Source organism: Macaca mulatta, chromosome 9, assembly GCF_049350105.2.
Source record: "Macaca mulatta isolate MMU2019108-1 chromosome 9, T2T-MMU8v2.0, whole genome shotgun sequence".
In the NCBI taxonomy this organism is placed as follows: Eukaryota; Metazoa; Chordata; class Mammalia; order Primates; family Cercopithecidae; genus Macaca; species Macaca mulatta.
Genome location: NC_133414.1, coordinates 9685697 through 9705961, shown reverse-complemented (window position 1 = coordinate 9705961; position 20265 = coordinate 9685697).

Sequence of the window (20265 nt, the reverse complement as noted above, 5' to 3'; positions counted from 1 at the left end):
TAATATTAGAAACACGTATAATTATATTAAAGTTTGTTTACGGTTAATATCTACATGGCAAGTATTAACCATATCCCCAAAGATCAATATAATTAATGAAGTTTTTAAAAACAGTAATAAATTTCTTTTCTTTACTTTTCTTTTTAAGTTGGAGTTTCGCTCGTGTTGCCCAGGCTGGAGTGCAATGGCGCGATCTTGGCTCACTGCAACCTCTGCCTCCCGAGTTCAAGCGATTCTCCTGCTTCAGTCTCCCGAGTAGCTGGGATTACAAGCATGCGCCACCACACCCAGCTAATTTTGTATTTTTAGTAGAGACCGGGTTTCTCCGTGTTGGTCAGGCTGGTCTTGAACTCCTGACCTCAGGTGATCCGCCTGCCTCAGCCTCCCAAAGTGCTGGGATTACAGGCATGAGTCACCATGCCCAGCCTTCAAAAACAGTAATAAATTTAAATGTCTGATAAACTTTGACTTTTATGATTGCATTGCATTCTCCTTCCTTTAAAATCTTTTTTTTTTTTTTTTTTTTTTTTTTGAAATAGTCTCACTCTATCACCCAGGGTGGAATGCAGTGGTGCTACCTTGGCTCACTACAACCTCCGCTTCCCAGGTTCCAGTGATTCTCGTGCCTCAGCCTCCTTGAGTAGCTGGGATTACAGGTGTGCACCACCATGCCCAGCTAATTTTTGTACTTTTAGTAGAGATGTGGTTTCACCATGTCGGCCAGGCTGGTCTCAAACTCCTGACCTCAAGTGATCCACCCACCTCAGCCTCCCAAAGTGCTGGGATTACAGGCATGCACCACTGCACCTGGCCTAAAATCAAATTTTTTATTGGAGAAATTATGGGAATTTTGGAGAAAAAAAAAAAAAGGTAAAAATCACTTGTCATACCCTAATCGGAAATTAACAGTTAATGTTTTCCATGTTTCTATACATTTCTGGTACGGAATTATAATCGTGTAGTAAATCGTGTATTGTAATCTGCTGTCTTCACTAAGCAACATATCCTGAATCTTCTTGCTATTTGGAAACATTCTCCCACGGAAGTATTTCTATTAGCTACATAGCAGGCTATCATGGATACACCAGAATTTTTTTCACCAGGACTCTTTGTGAGACATTTGGATTGCTTCTAGGGCTTCACAATTTAAAATGTATATTTCATATATTTATCCTTTTTCCATCTCTGTTTCCTAAGGGTAAATTATTAGAAGAGAAGCAGAATTGTTAGGTTTGTGTTATGAGCACTTTTAAAGCTTTGAAATCTTAGAGCCAACCTGCTGTACCAGAAAGTTGCATAAATTCACACTCTTGCCAGCGGTAAATGAAACTCCTCGATTTCCCACATTATTGACCAATATAGTGTGCTTATTCCTTTGGGCTTTGCCAATTTTGTAGGGGTGCAATGCTATCATATTTTTATTTCTATTTACATTCATTTGATTACAGTAGAAGTTGATATAGGGAAATTGTTGAGAGTATTTTAGAGTTAATGAACTTCAAAGGAGACTATTTAAAGCTTAACATAAGAAAACCAGCATTTTATTTATCAGAAAGAAGCATATAAATAATGTTCATTACAGGTATCATGATCAGAAAGGCTGGCTGCAGTGGCGCACTCCTATAATCCAGCATTTTGAGAAGCTAAGGTAGGAGGATCACTTGAGCCCAGGATGTTGAGACCAGCCCGGGCAACATAGAAAGACCCCATCTCTACAAAAAATAATAATAAGTAATAAATAAAAATAAATTTTAAAAGAATCAGAGCCAGGTGCTGTGGCTCACACCTATAATCCCAACACATTGGGAGGTCAAGGCAGGCTGATCATATGAGCCCAGGAGTTAGAGGCCAGCCTGGACAACATGGCAAAACATGGTCTCTACAAAAAAATAAAAAATAAATAGCTGGACTTGTTGGCATGCACCTGTAGTCCCAACTACTTAGAAGGCTGAGGTGGGAGGATTGCTTGAGCCCAGGAGGTTGAGGCTACAGTGAACTGTGATTGTGCCACTGCACTCCAGTCTGAGGGACAGAGTGAGAAATAATTTAGATAGTATAACTACAGACTGTAAATAATTAAATTCGTGTTATGGATATGTATGTAAACATGAATATAGATTATATAGATAGAGATCTGCATCAAATGCAACTTTATCCTTGGGATCTTTTATAGTTCAATTAAAGGCCATTTTATTAGGTCCATGCTGGTGTTTTAACAGGTATCTTCATGCTAGTCTCACAAACACCCCTGACGGATACTAATATCAGAGGAGCAACATTGCAGATTCAAGAATTTAATCATAAGCAATAATGGCAACCTTGCCTTCAAACCACTGTCATTACAATGATAGCTCTAATTTGCATCATTATAATTTGTTCAATTCTTTTCCAGGAGGATTACATTTTACATGCAGCTAAAAATTGAATCCTGCAGGGTGTAGTGGCTCACACCTGTAATCGCAGGACTTTGGAAGCCAAGGTGGGAGGATCACTTGAGTCCAGGAGTTCAAAACCAGCCTGGGTAACATAGTGAGACCCTGTCTCTACAAAAAGAAAAGAAAAGAAAAGAAGAGAGAGAGAGAGAAAGAGAGAAAAGAAGGAAGGAAGGAAGGAAGGAAGGAAGGAAGGAAGGAAGGAAGGAAGGAAGGAAGGAAGGAAGGAAGGAAGGGAGGGAGGGAGGGAGGGAGGGAGGGAGGGAGGGAGGGAGGGAAAGAAAGAAAGAAAGAAAGAAAGAAAGAAAGAAAGAAAGAAAGAAAGAAAGAGAGAGAGAGAGAGAGAGAGAGAGAAAGAAAGAAAGAAAGAAAGAAAAGGAAGGAAGGAAGGAAGGAAGGAAGGAAGGAAGGAAGGAAGGAAGGAAGAAAGAAAGAAAGAAAGAAAGAAAGAAAGAAAGAAAGAAAGAAAGAAAGAAAGAAAGAAAGAAAGAAAAAAGAAAGAAAGAAAGAGAAAGGAGAAGAAAGAAGAAAGAAAGAGAGAGAAAGAAAGAGGAAGGGAGAGAGGAAGAAGGAAGGGAGGAAATTTAAAACTTGAATCTTTGGCCGAGCGTGGTGGCTCAAGCCTGTAATCCCAGCACTTTGGGAGGCCAAGGCAGGCAGATCACTTGAGGTCAGGAGTTCATTTCACTGTGGCCAGCATGGTGAAAAACCATCTCTACTTTAAAAATTAAAAAATAACATATAAAATTAGCTGGGCATGGTGGCACATGCCTGTAAACCCAGTTACTCAGGAGACTGAGGCAAGAGAATCGCTTGAACCTGGGAGGAGGAGGTTACAGTGAGCCGAGATCGTGCCACTGCACTCCAGCCTGCTGGGCAACAGAGTGAGACTTCATCTCAAAAAAAAAAAAAAAAAAAAGAAGAAGAAGAAGAATCTTCATGATTTACGCTGCATTTCTTAAAATCTGCATTCTGCTTCTCTTCTGCACTTTACCACCCTAATTCAAAAATGAGAGCTTTGTATCTTGTAAATGTGATCCAAGCTAATCCCAAGAAGCTCCTTATGTTCACTAGGATGAAGAGGGTGCCCCACGGCCATTTGACTGAGGATTTACTAATGCCTTTATTTTCATTTTTTGGCTTTAAAGTATAAAAAAACAGAAGTTGAACGCCTATAATCCCAGCACTTTGGGAGACCCAGACAAGTGGATCACCTGAGGTCAGGAGTTTGAGACCAGCCTGGCCAACATGGTGAATCCCCGTCTCTACTAAAAACACAAAAATTAGCTGAGCATGGTGGTGCGCGTCTGTAATCCCAGCTACTCTGGAGGCTGGCGCGGAGAATCGCTTGAACCTGGGAGGCAGAGGTTGCAGTGTGCTGAGATCACGCCACTGCACTCCAGCCTGGGTGACGGAGCAAGATGTTGTCTCAGAAAAAAAAAATTAGCCAGGCATGGTGATACACACCTGTAGTCCCAACTACTCAAGAGGCTAAGATGGGAGGATTGCTTGAGCCCAGGAGGCAGAGGATGCAGTGAGCCAAGATAGCGACACTGCACTCCAGCCTGGGCCACAAAGCAAGACCCTGCCTCAAAAAAAAAAAAGAAAGAAAGAAAGAAAAGAAAAGAAAAGAAAAGAAAAGAAAAGAAAAGAAAAGAAAAGAAAAGAAAAGAAGGGCCACAAAAAAAGTGAGCAATGAGTTTTCTTGAAATAAATTAGCCCACACATGTGGCATAGCAGTGGACTCAGAAGTTAGAGGTGATGAGTAAGAAGACTCAGTGAAGGGAAGACTGAGAGAGAACATCTGAAAAGTAAAAAAGAAAAGAAGTGTCTTGAAAATCTACCATGTGCTATGTAATGGATATGGGGTTTTACATAAATTGACTAGTATTTCAAATGCTGGTTCTTCAGGGAATATTACTTGAGTTGTACAGTACACACACACACAAAATACATGCCCAAGGGTTATGTCTCCATAGGAGGGTTCCAAATTGCTTTTGGTTTTCGTTTTGTTTTATTTTATTTTTTGAGACAGAGACTCACTCTGTCTCTCAGGCTGGAGTGCAGGGTCGCAATCTCAGCTCACTGCAGCCTCGACCTCCTAGGCTCAAGCTATCCTGCCTCAGCCTGCTAAGTAGCTGGAACTACAGATGTGCACCACCATGCCTAGCTATTTTTTTTTTTTTTTTTTTTTAGAGATGGGGTCTTGCTATGTTACCCAGGCTGGTCTCAAACTCCTGGGCTCAAGCAGTCTGCCTGCCTTGACTTCCCAAAGTGCTGGGATCACAGGTGTGACCCATACATTAATAATATGTTTTTTACTACTAAATATATGGTAAATTATAATAATGGTAAAAGTGCACTCCTTCAAATATATTTGAAGTACAGAAAAATAGGAAATCCTGATTCTACAAATACAAGTTCTGGGTACAAATTTTTTCAGTGCCACAGGACAGTATCTTAAGCATGTTTCTGATTTGTTACCGTTTTCTTAGATGGGTCTTTTCAGGCCCTTGGCACTGTTCTGTGGGTGGATACATAGTTGCTACATGTGCAAATACAGTACACCTGAGGACAAAGCTTATCAAATCACATCAGCTCCTAGGTGGGTCTCTTACCTGTTAAATTCACACAAGAACATCGTTGCTCAACCCTGTACCCTTGCGTCTTTCTTAAACCAGTTTGGCTTTAATTGGATTGTATCTAATAAAAGGTGTATCTACTCAACATTTACTTGGAGTGCTCTAAAAGAAGACTTTTCATTTCAGTCGTATTCTGGTTTAATTCTGTCTCTCAGGAAATAAGGAGTCTTCTTCAAGATAACCAATATTGTTTGCGTCCTAAATCTCCTGCTCTCTGTGACAAACCCTACTCGGTCAGCTAGAATTAGGGAAAACTACTAGCAATGCATTCTGCCCTAAAGGCAGTTTTAAATGTAGGTGGGCTTACCCCCTGAATTCAAGGTGTGATGTGGGTGGGCTAATCCCCTGAATTCAAGGTGTGTCGTGATTCTTATGCTGTTTGTCCATGAATATGGGTGCTAAGGGCTGAGGACTAAACAGCAAAGGAATGACACGCATAGTATTTTCCTAGTTAGTCGAAGTTATAGAATTTAGAAACGGAAAGAATTTCAGATATTTATCTAGACTGATTCTCTCATTTCCAGGTGAGAAACCTGCCCACAAAGGCTATGACTGACTCACATTCACACAATACATTAGGAAAATCAATCCTTCTCTCTGCATCAAGAGAGTGAACTTTAAAAAGATAAATGATATAGAAAATACCCTCCCCCAAAGTGGTTTCATAGAGAGTTATGTTTAATAATCTAGTGAAAATAAAGCAATTATTTAAAAACAAAAAACTGGGAGACTTCCCCAAGTGAATGTTTACTCCCTTTATTTATTGTCCCACTGAAACTTAATTTTTAAACGTTTTCTTATGAAAAATCTTAAATGTATACAATAACAGAAAATGGTCAAGTGAGCCCTTGGGTACATGTCAAGGGTCATCACTTATCAAACCACTACCAATCTACCCATCTTGTTTAATCTAAACTCTCCGCTTCATCTCATTATTTTTGAAGTGGATATCAGACTTTCTTGTCATTTCATCTGTAAACATTTCACAGTGTTTCTCCAAAAGATAAGGATTCTTTTTATTATGCATAACCATAATACCATTATCACTCATAAAACTTTAACAATAACTCCTTAATTTAAATAGATTTTTTTAATTTACATAAATTATCCTTGACCTTAGAATTGTGACATACTACTAAAATTTGATAAATACTGCTTCACTGATTTGCTCATTCAACAAATAGTGGCCAGGCACGGTGGTTCAGGCCTATAATCCCAGCACTTTGGGAGGTCAAGGCCAGTGGATTACTTGAGCTCAGGAGTTTGAGACCAACCTGAGCAATATGGTGAAACTCTGTCTATACAAAAAATACAAAAATTAACCAGGTGTGGTGGCATGCACCTGTAGTCCCAACTACTTGGGAGGCTGAGATGGGAGAATGGCCTGAGCTAGGGGAGGTCGAGGCTGCAGTGGGCCGTGATTATATCACTGCACTCCAGCCTGGGTTATAGAATGGAGCCTTATCTCAAAAAAAAAAAAAAAAAAAATCAAATACTTAGTGAGCATTTATAAAAACACCCACACATGTTTTATTTGCATAGAAGGCTGGGGAGGAGGCCTAGATTCTCACTTCTTGAAAGAGACTAGAGAATGGAAGGAGAAAGAATTCTGGAATGAGGCACAGTTGAGTTAATAGCTCAGTCTCAGTCCTTATTGAATGTGTGAACACAAGCAAATTTCTCAATCTCTCAAAGCCTCACTTTGCCTATCTGTAAAATGGAGATAATGATGCCTATTAGCAGAGCTACTAGGAGGGCTAAATGAGATTAGATACATAAGGTTACAGAGCCCAGCACAAGTCAACACTCAAAAAATAGCTGCTCTTTTTCTCTCAGAGATGTTTGAAAGATTGAGTTACTAATATTTGTTCAACCAGATTTATTAGCTTTAATTAATTAATTGGATATGTATTTTAAGGCTCATTGTTCTCTGAGTTGTACACACAATGCTTTAAAATAACTAAAAGGTCTATTCTCACTTATGTTTTTTGTTTGTTTGCTTTTAACTTATTTTTTAGAGACAGGGTCTTGCTCTGTCACCCAGTCTGGAGTACAGTGGAACCATCATAGCTTGCTATAAGCCTCAACCTCTCAGGCTCAAGCAATCCTCATATCTCAGCCTCCTGAGACGCTAAGATCACAGGTGCATGCCACCACATTTGGCTGATTTTCATATTTTATTTCAGAGATGGGATTTCACTATGTTGCCCAGGCTGGTTTCGAACTCCTGGCCCCAAGCAATCCTTCTACCTCAGCTTCCCAAAGTGCTAGGATTACCAGCATGAGCCACTGCATCTGGCTCATTTCTCACTTATGAAAACTGAAAGCCAGCGTGTCAATGGCCAGAGAGGTCCAAGAATGATCAGAGATTTGTTAAACACTGTCAGGTCCAACAAATAACATTTGATGAATTAATGAGTGAATGAGTAAATGAGGAAATCTCCTTTTCCTCAATATCGTCAAGAAAAAAAATCCTTATCCACATAGAACAATTAAAAAGGCTTAAATGATGTTTCCTTTTGGACTTTTTACTGTGCACTTTTTCAATACATGGTCCTATTATTAAGGGGACAAGTTTTTATTCTAGGTAACTCGTGAAAGCAAGCTATTGTTCTGAGATTTAATACTAGAACATTGCCCAACTGGCTTTTACCTTTGATGAAGATGTAATCTCAGTTCATAATCCAGCATTCATGTAGCACTAATTGCTAATAAACACTTTACCGTTTACTGTTCATTGTTTTATTAGTGTATTAGTCCATTTCCACACTGCTATAAAGATACTGCCCAAGACTGGGTAATTTATAAAGGAAAGAGGTTTAATTGACTCACAGTTCTGCATGGCTGGTGAGGCCTCAGGAACCTTACAATCATGGCAGAAGGAGAAGCAGTCACGTCTTCCATGGCGACAAGAGAGAGAAAAGAGCAAGAGCAGAGAAAAACTGTCTTATAAAACCATCCGGTCTTGTGAGAATGCACTCACTATCAAGAGAACAGCATGGGGGAAACTATCTCCATGATCCAATCACCTCCTTCGGTCAACATAGGGGAATTACAATTCGAGACAAGATTTAGGTGGGGACAGAAAGCCAAACCTTGTCAATTAGACTTTTCTCAGTGCACTCCTCTAAGGTAAGCCACTATTATTATCCTAACTTGGTAAACAAAGAAACTTAGGCACAGAAAATTTAAATAATTTGCGTCAGGTAAGGAGATGAGTCACTGCATAGAACTTTTCAGCAGATCTCACCAAGCTAAGCGCTGAACACACGAGGCCATTAAACACAGTGGTACTCCGACACCCCTGTGTCACGGTCGTCTCTGGGGGCACACTTCTCCCACTAGCTTGGTTGTACTTCCACTGTAGTTCATTTTTGCAGCCCCCGTTGCTAACACATACTGGCCATACAGTAGGTGCTTAATCAATGGTTGAATAATTGATTATTTTAAATGAGTTTTAGAATAGTGTCTGGCTCTGTCACCCAGGTTGGAGTGCAGTAGTACAATCATAGCTCACTGCAACCTAAAACTCTTGGGCTCAAGGGATCCCCCTACCTTGAAAGACGTTTGTTGAGAATCTACCACGTGCTACGTGATGTGCCTGGAGCTGTACATAAATTGACTAGTATTCCAAATGCTAGTTCTCTGGGGAATATTCCAGGAGTTATACAGTACACACACACAGAAAATGTACATACCCAAAGTTATGTATCTGTGGGAAGATCACAGATTTTGATCTGTTTGGGCTCCTTGCTTTTCTCCTTTTTTCTTTCTTCTTTTCTTTCTTTCTTTCAGACAGAATCTTACTCTGTCACCCAGGCTGGAGTGCAGTGGCATGATATGGGTTCATTGTAGCCTTGACCGCCTGGGCTCAAGCAATCCTTCCACCTCAGCCTTCTGAGTAGCTGGAACTGCAGGTACATACCACCACACCTGGCTTTTTTATTATTTTTTTTTATTTTTTTTTTTTGTAGAGATGGGGTCTCTCCATGTTGCCCTGGCTTGTCTTGAACTCCTGGGCTCAGGCAATCCTCCCAAAGTGCTGTGATTACAGGCGTAGGCCCCTGCACCCGGCCATGGTTGAATAATTGAGATATGGTGCCCACTGAACTGACTGCCCCAGTGAGGTATACAACAAGATGTTCTGCTAATACCTTCCGGGAGTCAAAGGCACGCCCATCAGCCCATTCTCCATTTGTGGCTTAGATCCCACTCTCTCCTGCCTTCTTAGGAAGCACCTATTCTTGATTAGTTCGTTTCTCTCTTTTCAAGTCCACAGTTCCTCTTCTTCCAGATCCTTCCATTACCATTAATGCTCAAGCCTCTTCATCATCTCTACAGATCACATGGATTTGGAGAGTTTAAAGAAACTGAGCTTCAATTACACACATCCTCCAGAGACTGCCACTTTTCCCTTTACCCCTTCCGGACCTTCTGCCTCCATTTCCAGCCCAGCCCAGCTTCCATTCCCACCCTCCAACTGCAGAGGTTCTCAACAGCGACCAGAGCTACATGGATCTCACGTTACAAAATCCCCTGGTAGTTGCTTTAATGCTCAAACCTTCCACACAGTGACTCCATCCTCTCTAGTCATCCTCCTCTCTGCCGCCACCCGACCCATCCCCCTTGCCAGATTATTCTGCTTGGCTGGGTGATTAAATGGTAGAGATTCTGAAAAGACTCTCTTCTCCTCTCCTCCTATACTCTTTCCCTCTGCAATCTCAGCCATGCCCGTGGTCTGCTTGCCAGATGAATATCGATAGATCAGCGACTTCCCAAATGACATCTCCAGCCCAGACCTCTTCTCGGCGTTCTGGAACCATCCATTGAAGTACCCATCCAATGACTGTACCCTTCAACCTTCCTGTTCCTGAGACCTCCCCCAAAATGCCGGATTCTCCTCTCTGGACATGGTCTTCCCCTCTGTTTCAGGAAATAGAAAGACTATCTGTCCATTTGCAGAAGCCAGAAACCTAGGGATCACTTTTGTTCCCTCTCTCCACGCCCACGCATTTCAAGTCATTCACCAAGCCCCAACAATATCACTTCCTGAAACTCTTCCGGTGTGCCCACATCCCTTTCCGTCCCTCCCTTAGACCCTAATTCTTCTTTCTCTCCAGACTCACTCTTTCTTTCTTTCTCTCTCTCTCTTTCTTTTTCTTTTTTTTTTTTTTTTTTTTGTTGTTGTTGTTGTTGTTGTTGTTTTGTTTTTGAGACAGAATCTTGCTCTGTCTCCCAGGCTGGATTACAATGGCATGATCTCAGCTGACTACGACCTCTGCCTCTTGGGTTCAAGTGGTCTCATGCCTCAGCCTCCCAAGTAGCTGGGATTGCAGGTACCTGCCACCACGCCCCAGCTAACTTTTGTATTTTTAGTAGAGACGGGGTTTCACCATATTGGCCAGGCTGGTCTGGAACTCCTGACCTTAGGTGATCCGCCCACCATAGAAATGGGGTTTCGACACTCTTGCCCAGCCCTCTCCCCACTCCAATCCACACTCCACAGAGTAGGTAGAAAACACTACCCTGACCTTGTAACACATATGCCTCCCTTAAAATCCCTCCAGTGTCTGCCCATTGCTTTGAGAATAAAGACCTAAATCTTCAGCATGGCCCATTAGGTTTACAGGATTCGGCCTCTATATCCACCTGCAATGTCATTCCCTGGCACTCTCGCCTTGAACTTTTGTCTTCCATGCTCTGACCTTCCCCCAGGTTCTTAATTGTGAAGTGCACCCTTCCCCTCAGGACTTGACCTATGCTGTTCCCCCTCCTAAAGACCTTTCCTAACAACCAGCGACCTTCAGATAATAAACAAAATACATTAGATCAAAAAACAGCTCAAATATCTCCTCAGGGAAGGCTTTTACAATGTAATCTCCCAGATTAAATCAAGTCCCATAGTCTCCGTGACATGGAGTTTTTCCAAAGAAATGAAACTTTCATGGGATTCCGTGAAATGACATGCCAGAATAACAACGTAATTCCATTATGTTGTTTCTATGAACAGAGTTCCAATAACCAAATATTATCCCTGAAACAGACTTTAAGTTCCTTCAATTCAACTGCACCCCACCTGGCTTCCACAGTGCTCCGGTGATTAAAGCAACTAAGGAAAAGGCCCATCGGCAGGACTTCGCATTCCTTCACCCGTTTCACCTCTGTCTTCATCAGAAAACTACTGTTATAGGGAGCCTCGCTGTACCTATTCTGGCTCAGGAGCTGCCCAATTTAAAAAAAAAAAAAAGGAAAAAGAAAACTCTACTATTATAAATTGTGATTCCATAGAATATTCTGCAGGAGGAAATGGTTTAGCTACTAAAAGGGATTTGAAATACATCGGTCTAACCCGGCTATTTCACAGTCTAAACTGGGAGGTGGAGTCCTGCAAACAGAAAGTGACTCGCACCAAGACCCAAAGCTAATTAATTGCAAGGTCAGGGTCGCATTCCAGAGAATCTGTGCAAAATGGTCAGCTGGCAACCTGGAGAAGAGCTGCCAGCAGGGCTACTGGCCAGAAGTGTAAAATGAGTGAGTTGTTCATTGCGAAGATGAGCCAGTAGGTTGAGATGCAGGGCGTGGAACACGTTGTGAAATAAAAGTCAGATATAAACAATTCTGGAGATGACATGTGAATCTTATTTTACTGGCTGTCATTTTCAAGATTACAAAACCCCAAACTAATTTTCTCCTTCAGCCTTTGTTGATACAAAGATGTACGTATCTCAAGTATCTAGCCTTATCTCAGTAACTACAATAAATATTATGACAAACAACAACTTAACAAATTTTCCTTAGGCCTTATACTATCAATGTCTCCTGGATCCAAAAAAAAAAAAAAAAGCAGGTGGATTGAAAACCCATCATGATAAGGTGCTATCACTGGCTAGTTCAGATGGCTAGAGTACCTGGGCCTTGCAATGCGTCTCTTTTCCATAGCTAACTGCTCCCTAATCGTTGGCCAACAGACACACCACTGGGTCACTGACTACCAAATGCTACTCAATCATCCTTCAAGGTCAGCATCTCATTATACTGTCTTCACCGTGGTCTCCCCTCTGACTTCTTGTAGGTTTTAGTAGCCATAGTATTCACTTGGTGTCCGGGCACAGGGGCTCATGCCTGTAATCCCAGCAATTTGAGAGGCCGAGGAGGAAGGATCACTTGAAGCCAGGAATCTGACAACAGATGGGGCCCACAAAGCGAGACTGTGTCTCTGCAAAACAAAATAAAATCAATTAGCCAAGCATGGTGGTGCATACGTGTAGTCCCAGCTACTTGAAAGGCTGAAATGGGAGGATCACTTGAGCCCGGGAGGTCGAGGCTATAGTGAGTCATGATTGCACCACTGCACTCTAGTCTGGGCAACAGACCCTGTCTCAGAAGACAAAACAAAATAAAACAAAGTATTCACTGGGCATTTATCTTAGGATACTCTGCATTGTTATTTAATCCATTAGCATATGTGGTCTTCCTAATTAAATTATAAATCTCTCTGCTACAGAGATGACATCTTATGCTTCTCAGCAGATCTTATACCCTGCCCTACTGATGATAAGTACTCAATAAATGTTCGTTGATAATAGTTATGATAATGCTGACAACAACAAGAGATGAACCAAGGAAATTTCCCCTTCATCCTCGCTGGAAAAAAAAAAAAAACTGCTCCAAATGCATATCCTGTTGCTCAAGGCATTTCTTATGAAAGCACAATGGATAAAAAATAATAACAAACATTTGTGCTTGCTTTACAGTTTATACACATTATCTCACATGAAAGCCACTCTGATTTTCTCTGTTTTCTGGGGAAGAATATTGAGGCAAAGAAGAATTAGGCAGCTTTCTCATCATTTCATAGAGGCCCTGAAGAAGGAAGAGAAAGCAATATTTTCATATTGGTATAGATCAGTAGGAAAAGAAAAACCGTCATTAGTAGACGTCTTATTTAAAAATCAGCAAATAAATAATCATGGGGAAATAAGTTCCACACTAGGAGAAGCATATAAAAGGAGGTGTATCATTATTGTGATTCAACAAATCTTTCTTTCTTTATTTTTTGTTTGTTTGTTTGTGAGACAGGGTCTCGCTCTGTCACCTAGGCTGGAGTGCAGTGGCACAATCACAGCTCACTGGAGCCTTGACCTCCTGGGTTGGAGCGATTCTCCCACCTCAGCGTCCCGAGTAGCTGAGATTACAGGCACACACCACCATGCCTAGCTAATGTTTTTTAATTTTAGTAGAGATGGGGGTCTCTCTATGTTATCCAGGCTGGTCTTGAACTCCTGACCTCAAGCAATTCTCCCATCTTGGCCTCCCACAGTACTGAAATTACAGGGATGAAGAGATTACACCTTGTGTAGGAATTACATTTTGTGTTTTAAGGGCACAGAAAACAAATTAAGACATCATGCCAAACACAGTGTTTCATGCCTGTAATCTCAGCACTTTGGGAGGCTAAGGCGGGCAGATCACCTTAAGGTCAGGAGTTCAAGATCAGCCTGGCGAACATGGTGAAACCCCATCTCCACCAAAAATACAAAAATTAGCAGGGCATGGTTGTGCACACTTGTAGTCCCACTTACTCAGAAGGCTGAGGCAGGAGAATTGCTTGAAGCCGAAACAGAAGTTGCAGTGAGCTGAGATGGCACCACTGCACTCCAGCCTGGGCAACAGAGAGAGACTCAATCTCAGAAAAAATAAATAAACAAATAAATAAAAATTAAGACATGATCCTGTCATTCATTCATTCATTCAATGGATATTTGTTAAATGCCTACTCTGTGCCAGCACTGAATGCAAATAACACTTGACTTCCGGACAAAAGACCTAGATTTAAGACTGGCTTTGTTATTTAGTAGCTGTGCGGCCTCTCTTTGCCTCATTTTCTTTGCCTGCACAGTAGCAATAATAATAAAACTGACCTCACAGGTTAGTCTAGATATGAAAAGATAAAACACAGCCCCCAGCTTGCAGGAGGCTGCAGAAACACCATGGTGACATCGGGCTCAAACCCAGACTCAACAAATAAACTTCTCAATATTTGCCACATCAGAACACGTGATTGCTATTGCTTCGGGGCTATAAAATTAGGGGTGCTAAAAAAAAATCAGAGGTGGTGAAATACAAAGTAAGATACAAAGTAGGGAAGACAATGGCACCATGTTTAGGCACAGAGAATTAGAGAGCCAAAAGGAACCTCAGGGCTGGTCCAAGGCTCTCACTTTTCTTGTAAGGAGACATTACAGGCTTTGAAGACAAAAAGCTTTGGGTTTTCTTTTTTATTTATTTATTTATTTTGGAGACAGAGTGTAGCTCTGTTGCCCAGGCTGGAGTGCAATGGCAGTTTCGGCTCACTGCAGCCCCCGCCTCCCGGGTTCAAGTGATTCTCCTGCCTCAGCCTCCCGAGTAGCTGAGATTACAAGCATGCGCCACCACGTCTAGCTCGTTTTTGTGTTTTTAGTAAAGACGAGGTTTCACCATGTTGGCCAGGCTGGTCTTGAACTCCTGAACTCAGGTGATCCGCCCACCTCAGCCTCCCAAAGTAGAGCCTTGGGTTCTAATCCTAGCTCCCACACTTTCTAGTTGTGTGGCTTTGTGTCCAGGACAACCCCTTTAGCCTCATTATGTCATTTAATGGGAATAATCACGACTACAACACAATTGTTGTGTGGATTCAGTAAAACAGAGCATGAAAATTTGGAATGTAGTAAGCTAATAGTAAATGACATATTCTTTTTAGTATTTAGATGTTTTTGAAATATTTTTATTTTCTGGGATATTTTTATGGCCGGGAGAGGGTGGGGTGAGTTACGTGGTAGCCGAAGAGAGAAAGATTGGAGTCCGGAGTAAAGACTGGTACAGAAAGAAGGTGCCAGATCGAGTTCTGTTCCTTTTTCTGCTGGGAATTCTGACAAATCCAGGGATAAGAATGGTATAGAAACTGAGTCATAACTCTGCTATAAGATTCTGCTATATTCTATGAGAAATAGAGTCAACTTTACCAGGAGAGTATCCGTAATCTAAGCTAGTAGAGAAACTACAGCCAAGAAAAGCTGTGCTCTCCAGAGACAGGGAGCTGGTTATTGATGGAGCTGGAGTTCACGTGCACATCTTTTCAGGAGACCAAGCTTTGTACAATCCATTTATTCATTCATTCAAAAATAAATAACAGCCACCACCCCAGTGCGAGAGTCATAATCATGGGGTAATATACAAAACTCTGCTTACCAGAAATGTACAATAGCAAGCAATGACCTCAATGAAAATTACCCTAATCTAGAAACCCAAGGAGAACAAATCAGTGCTGCCTCTCCCTACTCATTATCCACTGTGGATTTCACACCAATCAGAAAAGACGCGGATGCTGGGAGAACACTGAGAAGCTAGGAGCAGCAATCTCTGCCAGCCACTTGTGATTTCCTGTTCTGTCTACTGTGCTTTGGGGAGGGACTTTCCTAGGTGGTATGCTAACCTATATTTTTCAAACAATTAGATTGTCTTCAAACCGAAACCTGCCAAAACAGAAGAAACATTTTAACAAAACCCAGTGAAAGCAGCATATACCTTTTTAAAAAAAAATCCACAAATGCAAAAAGTTTTTGGTAAGCTTGAATACTCTACTACCAAATATTGCATCCAATTCTGTTGTCTGAGAAATGTTTGAGGCCACACAATAAGAACACCACATCCTAATGAGTAATGAGGGTTAGGTAACAGCAGAGATAAGCAACACCACCCGCAGATTGCGTGAAAATGCTAATACCGACTTCTTGGCCACAATGTGAAATAAAAAGAAAGAACAAAACCTCTAAATATTACTCCCAATTGTTGCAGAAAACCATGCTTGGTTTGACGTGAGTGTTGATGACACTTTTTCTAATTGCTCTTTGTTTGAAAGAGTACTTCTTTTTTCATTCACAAATCAGAGTGTTTAACAAGAACCTTAGGAAAGTTGATTGAATGAGAACGGAAACCACGGTTCGTGGATGATGGAACAAAAATTCTGGGAAAGGAAAAATCCTACAGTCCTCCTCATTCAACTGTGACACAATTTCACAATGGAAAGTTCTTCAATATGTCTAAGTTGAAACTCCCTTGCTGAGACATGACGGGGACAGCTCTTCAGGAGAGTAAGTGAAGATTGAAAGCATGGACTCCCTGAAGCAATGTTCCCCTAACTCCCCTCCTCAGAACACTGGTGACTTAAGATAATAATAATAACAATGAATTCCCTTGAACCCAAAATAAAACTTGGAAAGAAAAAAAAAGAAAGCAGAGGGATAGATGAAGATAGGAACAGAGTAAAATATGCTATTTATATAAAATATTTTTTCCCAGTCAGTAGCTCATCTTTTCATTTTCTCAGATGTCTTTTGGGGAAAAATTTTTTATTTTAGTAAAATGTTATTTTCTTTTATGGTTGATGTCTTTGCATTCTATTTAATAAACCTTTGCCTTTAACCCCCCCTCAAAAAACAATAATCATAATGAGTTTGTGGGGGAAGGATTAACTATAATTAAATGAATTATAATTAAAAGAGTTAAGTAAATACTATATTCCCACCTTAAAAGTTTGAAATGTACTATTAGCATACTAAAATTTTTCAGAAGTCCAGTAGTAATGATATCCACATGGCCTCGTTTATAAGCAGGGTCCTTCCCCCACCCCCATCCCCAGACATTTGTTGTTAGTTCTTGGACTTTCACCGCAAAATGCACATTGGGAGATGTTGCTTAAATCCCCAAGCCAATATCTTTATTTTATGATTAAGGAACTTAGAAAGACTGTAACTTGCAAATGTTTTGTATGGAAAAGTTATCAACCCCTCCTGAACAAAAATGTCAACTTTTTTTGTGCTTTGAAATCGCAGGTCAATTCCCTTTTGCAGGGAAGAAGTCTCCCATTTTGTGCACTTGTCCCTAAAACACAGGAGCTGCTTAAAAATAATTCGCCTACACTGGAAGCCTGTGATCCCAGCTTAAACCTAGGCCCATCTCAGGTCACCCCCTTCAATCAGCCAGCGCCTGATTGTGTAAGCTGGTGTGTGATTCCACCATTTACATACACTGGGTAGGTGTGAAGAGGCCTGGCACACAGCCATGTCAAGGCTAAAAGGAGCTGAGAGATCATCAGCCCTGATGCCTTCACTTTGCAGCAATAAGGGAACTGTGGCCTCAAGAGGGAAGTTGGCATCCCCTAAAAGACAGTTCATTCAAAGCCAAGCCAAGACTTACCCGAATCTCTCCTGACTGCCTCTCCCCACCCTCCGCATTCACCTTCCCCAGGGTTACGCAAACCTGCTCCCTGACCCGCAGACTAGAAAACTGGACTCGGCGGCAGAAGCACTTGCTTACCTAAGAGTATGCAGGACGCAATTTACTGTGAATGCTGAGTTGCTTTATTCTAAGTGCAAAGGTGAAATGATTTCCACTCCTAACAGTTCTGGAAGAATAATGGGAGCATGGAGAAACACTGTCTTCACCGATGCCCCAACTCAGGCTTCTCTGTACGGATCCATCGACTTCCAGGTAACTCTCCTGCAATGTGCATAAGGTTAAGGATTTAGCTAGAAATGAAAAGGATGTCATTTAAAAGCAAAAGGTAATTGAATAGGGCAAGCTATGAAGAATTCAATACAAATGTCCTAGGAGCTTCCAGCTCTCTCTGTACGTGGCGGTAGATGTTAGCATTGAAATTTGATTTTGTTTCCACTTTGGGTTTTTATTTTATATCCATCACTTGACAAGGATTAGCTCCTTCTCCTCATTCACCTCCCCGGGAGCATTTAAATAATACTTTGTTCTTGAAAATGAGCATTTTTACTTTTAGCTATTGATTTCAGAGTTCTGTGAACTTTCCCTTGAAGTCATTTCCTCAGACCCCACTACAAGCTCAGGGACTCTCATCTCTATTCCACATAGGGTCACATTTCAACAGATCTTCTACCCTCCTGGTCCTCCTGGTGCCTGACCCCCAGGAAATAAAGAGCATGTTGCATTGAGATAGCCATTATGTATCTCCACTCACCAGAAACACCATCGCCAGGTGGCAGGGGTACAGGATGACAAGAAAACAATCCCATCTTTCATTTCCCAGCTTCTGTCACCCTCACCCTCTAACCTGAAAACGGACCAGAAAAATCCAGTGAGAAAAGGTTTGAGAGCCTCTGTACCAAGGTGACGAGGAACCCCAAAGTCCCACTGTTGCCTGCCTGGAGAGAAAGGGTTCGAGTGAAAGAGAATAAATCGTATTCACCAAGCAAATCATTCATCTTGACTGTTTAGGGCAATTCCCTTTTGATATTTTTGTTTTCTCTAAGCTTGGCCTAGCCTTTAGAAAAAAAAAAAGAACTGTCATTTCTATTCAATTAACTGCTTCCCCTTCTGACTTTAAATCAAGGGCAATGTCTGTCCAATTTAATTACTTTCCAAGGAGCCTGTATGGTAAAGCAGCCACCACGAACGCAAAAGAGCCATATGGTGCTTTACAAGGCAAGAATTCGATATAATTTAAGGTTATTCTCCTAACAGAAAATGCAATAAAGCTGATTCCCCCCTGCTGTTCTTCTAGCCACTTGACATATAATATGTTTGTAGGTCAAGATTTCAGCCGAACAATTCAAAGCAAGTAAAATGAGGAGAGTGTCATTTACCTATGGAAGGTTTACAGAAGGGAATCACTGAAGGCCTTGCTGTCCCAACTGTTCTGATTCTGCGTAAAAAGTGACCTTTTTATTTAAGGAGGGTGCTTATTTTTATTATGTACATGCGCAAAATTTTCAGATGTAATGGCATTAATAATTGCTTCACTTTTACACTATTGGTGGGAATGTAAATTAGTTTAACCATTGTGGAAGACGATGTGGTGATTCCTCAAAGATCTAGAACCAGAAATACCATTTGATCCAGCAATCCCATTACTGGATATATACCCAAAGGAATAGAAATCACTCTATTACAAAGACACATGCATGCATATGTATCTTTATGCGGATATTCACAATAGGAAAGACATGGAATCAACCCAAATGCCCATCAACAACAGACTGGATAAAGAAAATGGGGCACATATACACCATGGAATACTATGCGGTCATAAAAAGGAATAAGATCATATCCTTTGTAGGGACATAGATAAAGCTGGAAGCCAGTATCCTCAGCAAACTAACACAAGAACAGAAAACCAAACACCGCATGTTCTCACCTATAAGTGGGAGCTGAACAATGAGAACACATGGGCACAGGGAGGGGAACAACACACATTGGGGCCTATCTGGGGGTGGGGTGGGAAGGGAGAGCATTAGGAAAAATAACTAATGCATGCCGGGCTTAATACCTATGTGATGGGTTGATAGGTACAGCAAACCACCATGGCACACGTTTACCCATGTAACAAACCTGCACATCCTACACATGTACCCTAGAACTTAAAATAAAAAATGTTTAAAAGACTGGGGACCCAAATATCACTTTAAGTAATAAACAGAATATCTTTTGGTTTAAAAAAGAATTGCTTCAACATTACAAAACAAGATTAGACCAAAATTTTGATGGTGAAGGGGAAAAATTGCAGAAATACAGCATGGCCAGAACACCAACACCCTAATTCTAAGCTTGACTTGGACACCAGTGAGCTGTGGAACACTGAGGAAGCGACTTTGCTTCTCTGTGTCTGTGTTACCATCTGTGAAAAGAGGGACCTCCATTAAATCAACACCAGGACCGTGTCTGTAACATTCATTAAGACTATTGGATGGCAGCACGGCACCTACCAACTGCCAGTTACAGTCCAAACTGAAGCACTCCCCTCTCCCCAGCAGAAAAGTCAGCATGAGGACAGCTTCAAGCAATGACATAAACCTAGAGTATCCACAAAGACATAACTTAGAGTGAAGCCACCTGAGACGGAGTTGCTTTTTTTTTTTTTTTTTTTTTTTTGACGGAGTTTCACTCTGTGGCCAGGCTCTGGGCTGTAGTGGCATGATCTCAGCTTACTGCAACTTCCGACTCCCCAGTTCAAGTGATTCTCCCGCCTCAGCCTCCCAAGTAGCTGGGATTACAGGCACATACCACCATGCCCAGCTGATCTTTGTATTTTTAGTAGAAACGGGTTTTCTCCATGTTGGCCAGGATGGTCTCAATCTCCTGACCTCGTGATCCACCTGCCTCAGCCTCCCAAAGGGCTGGGATTA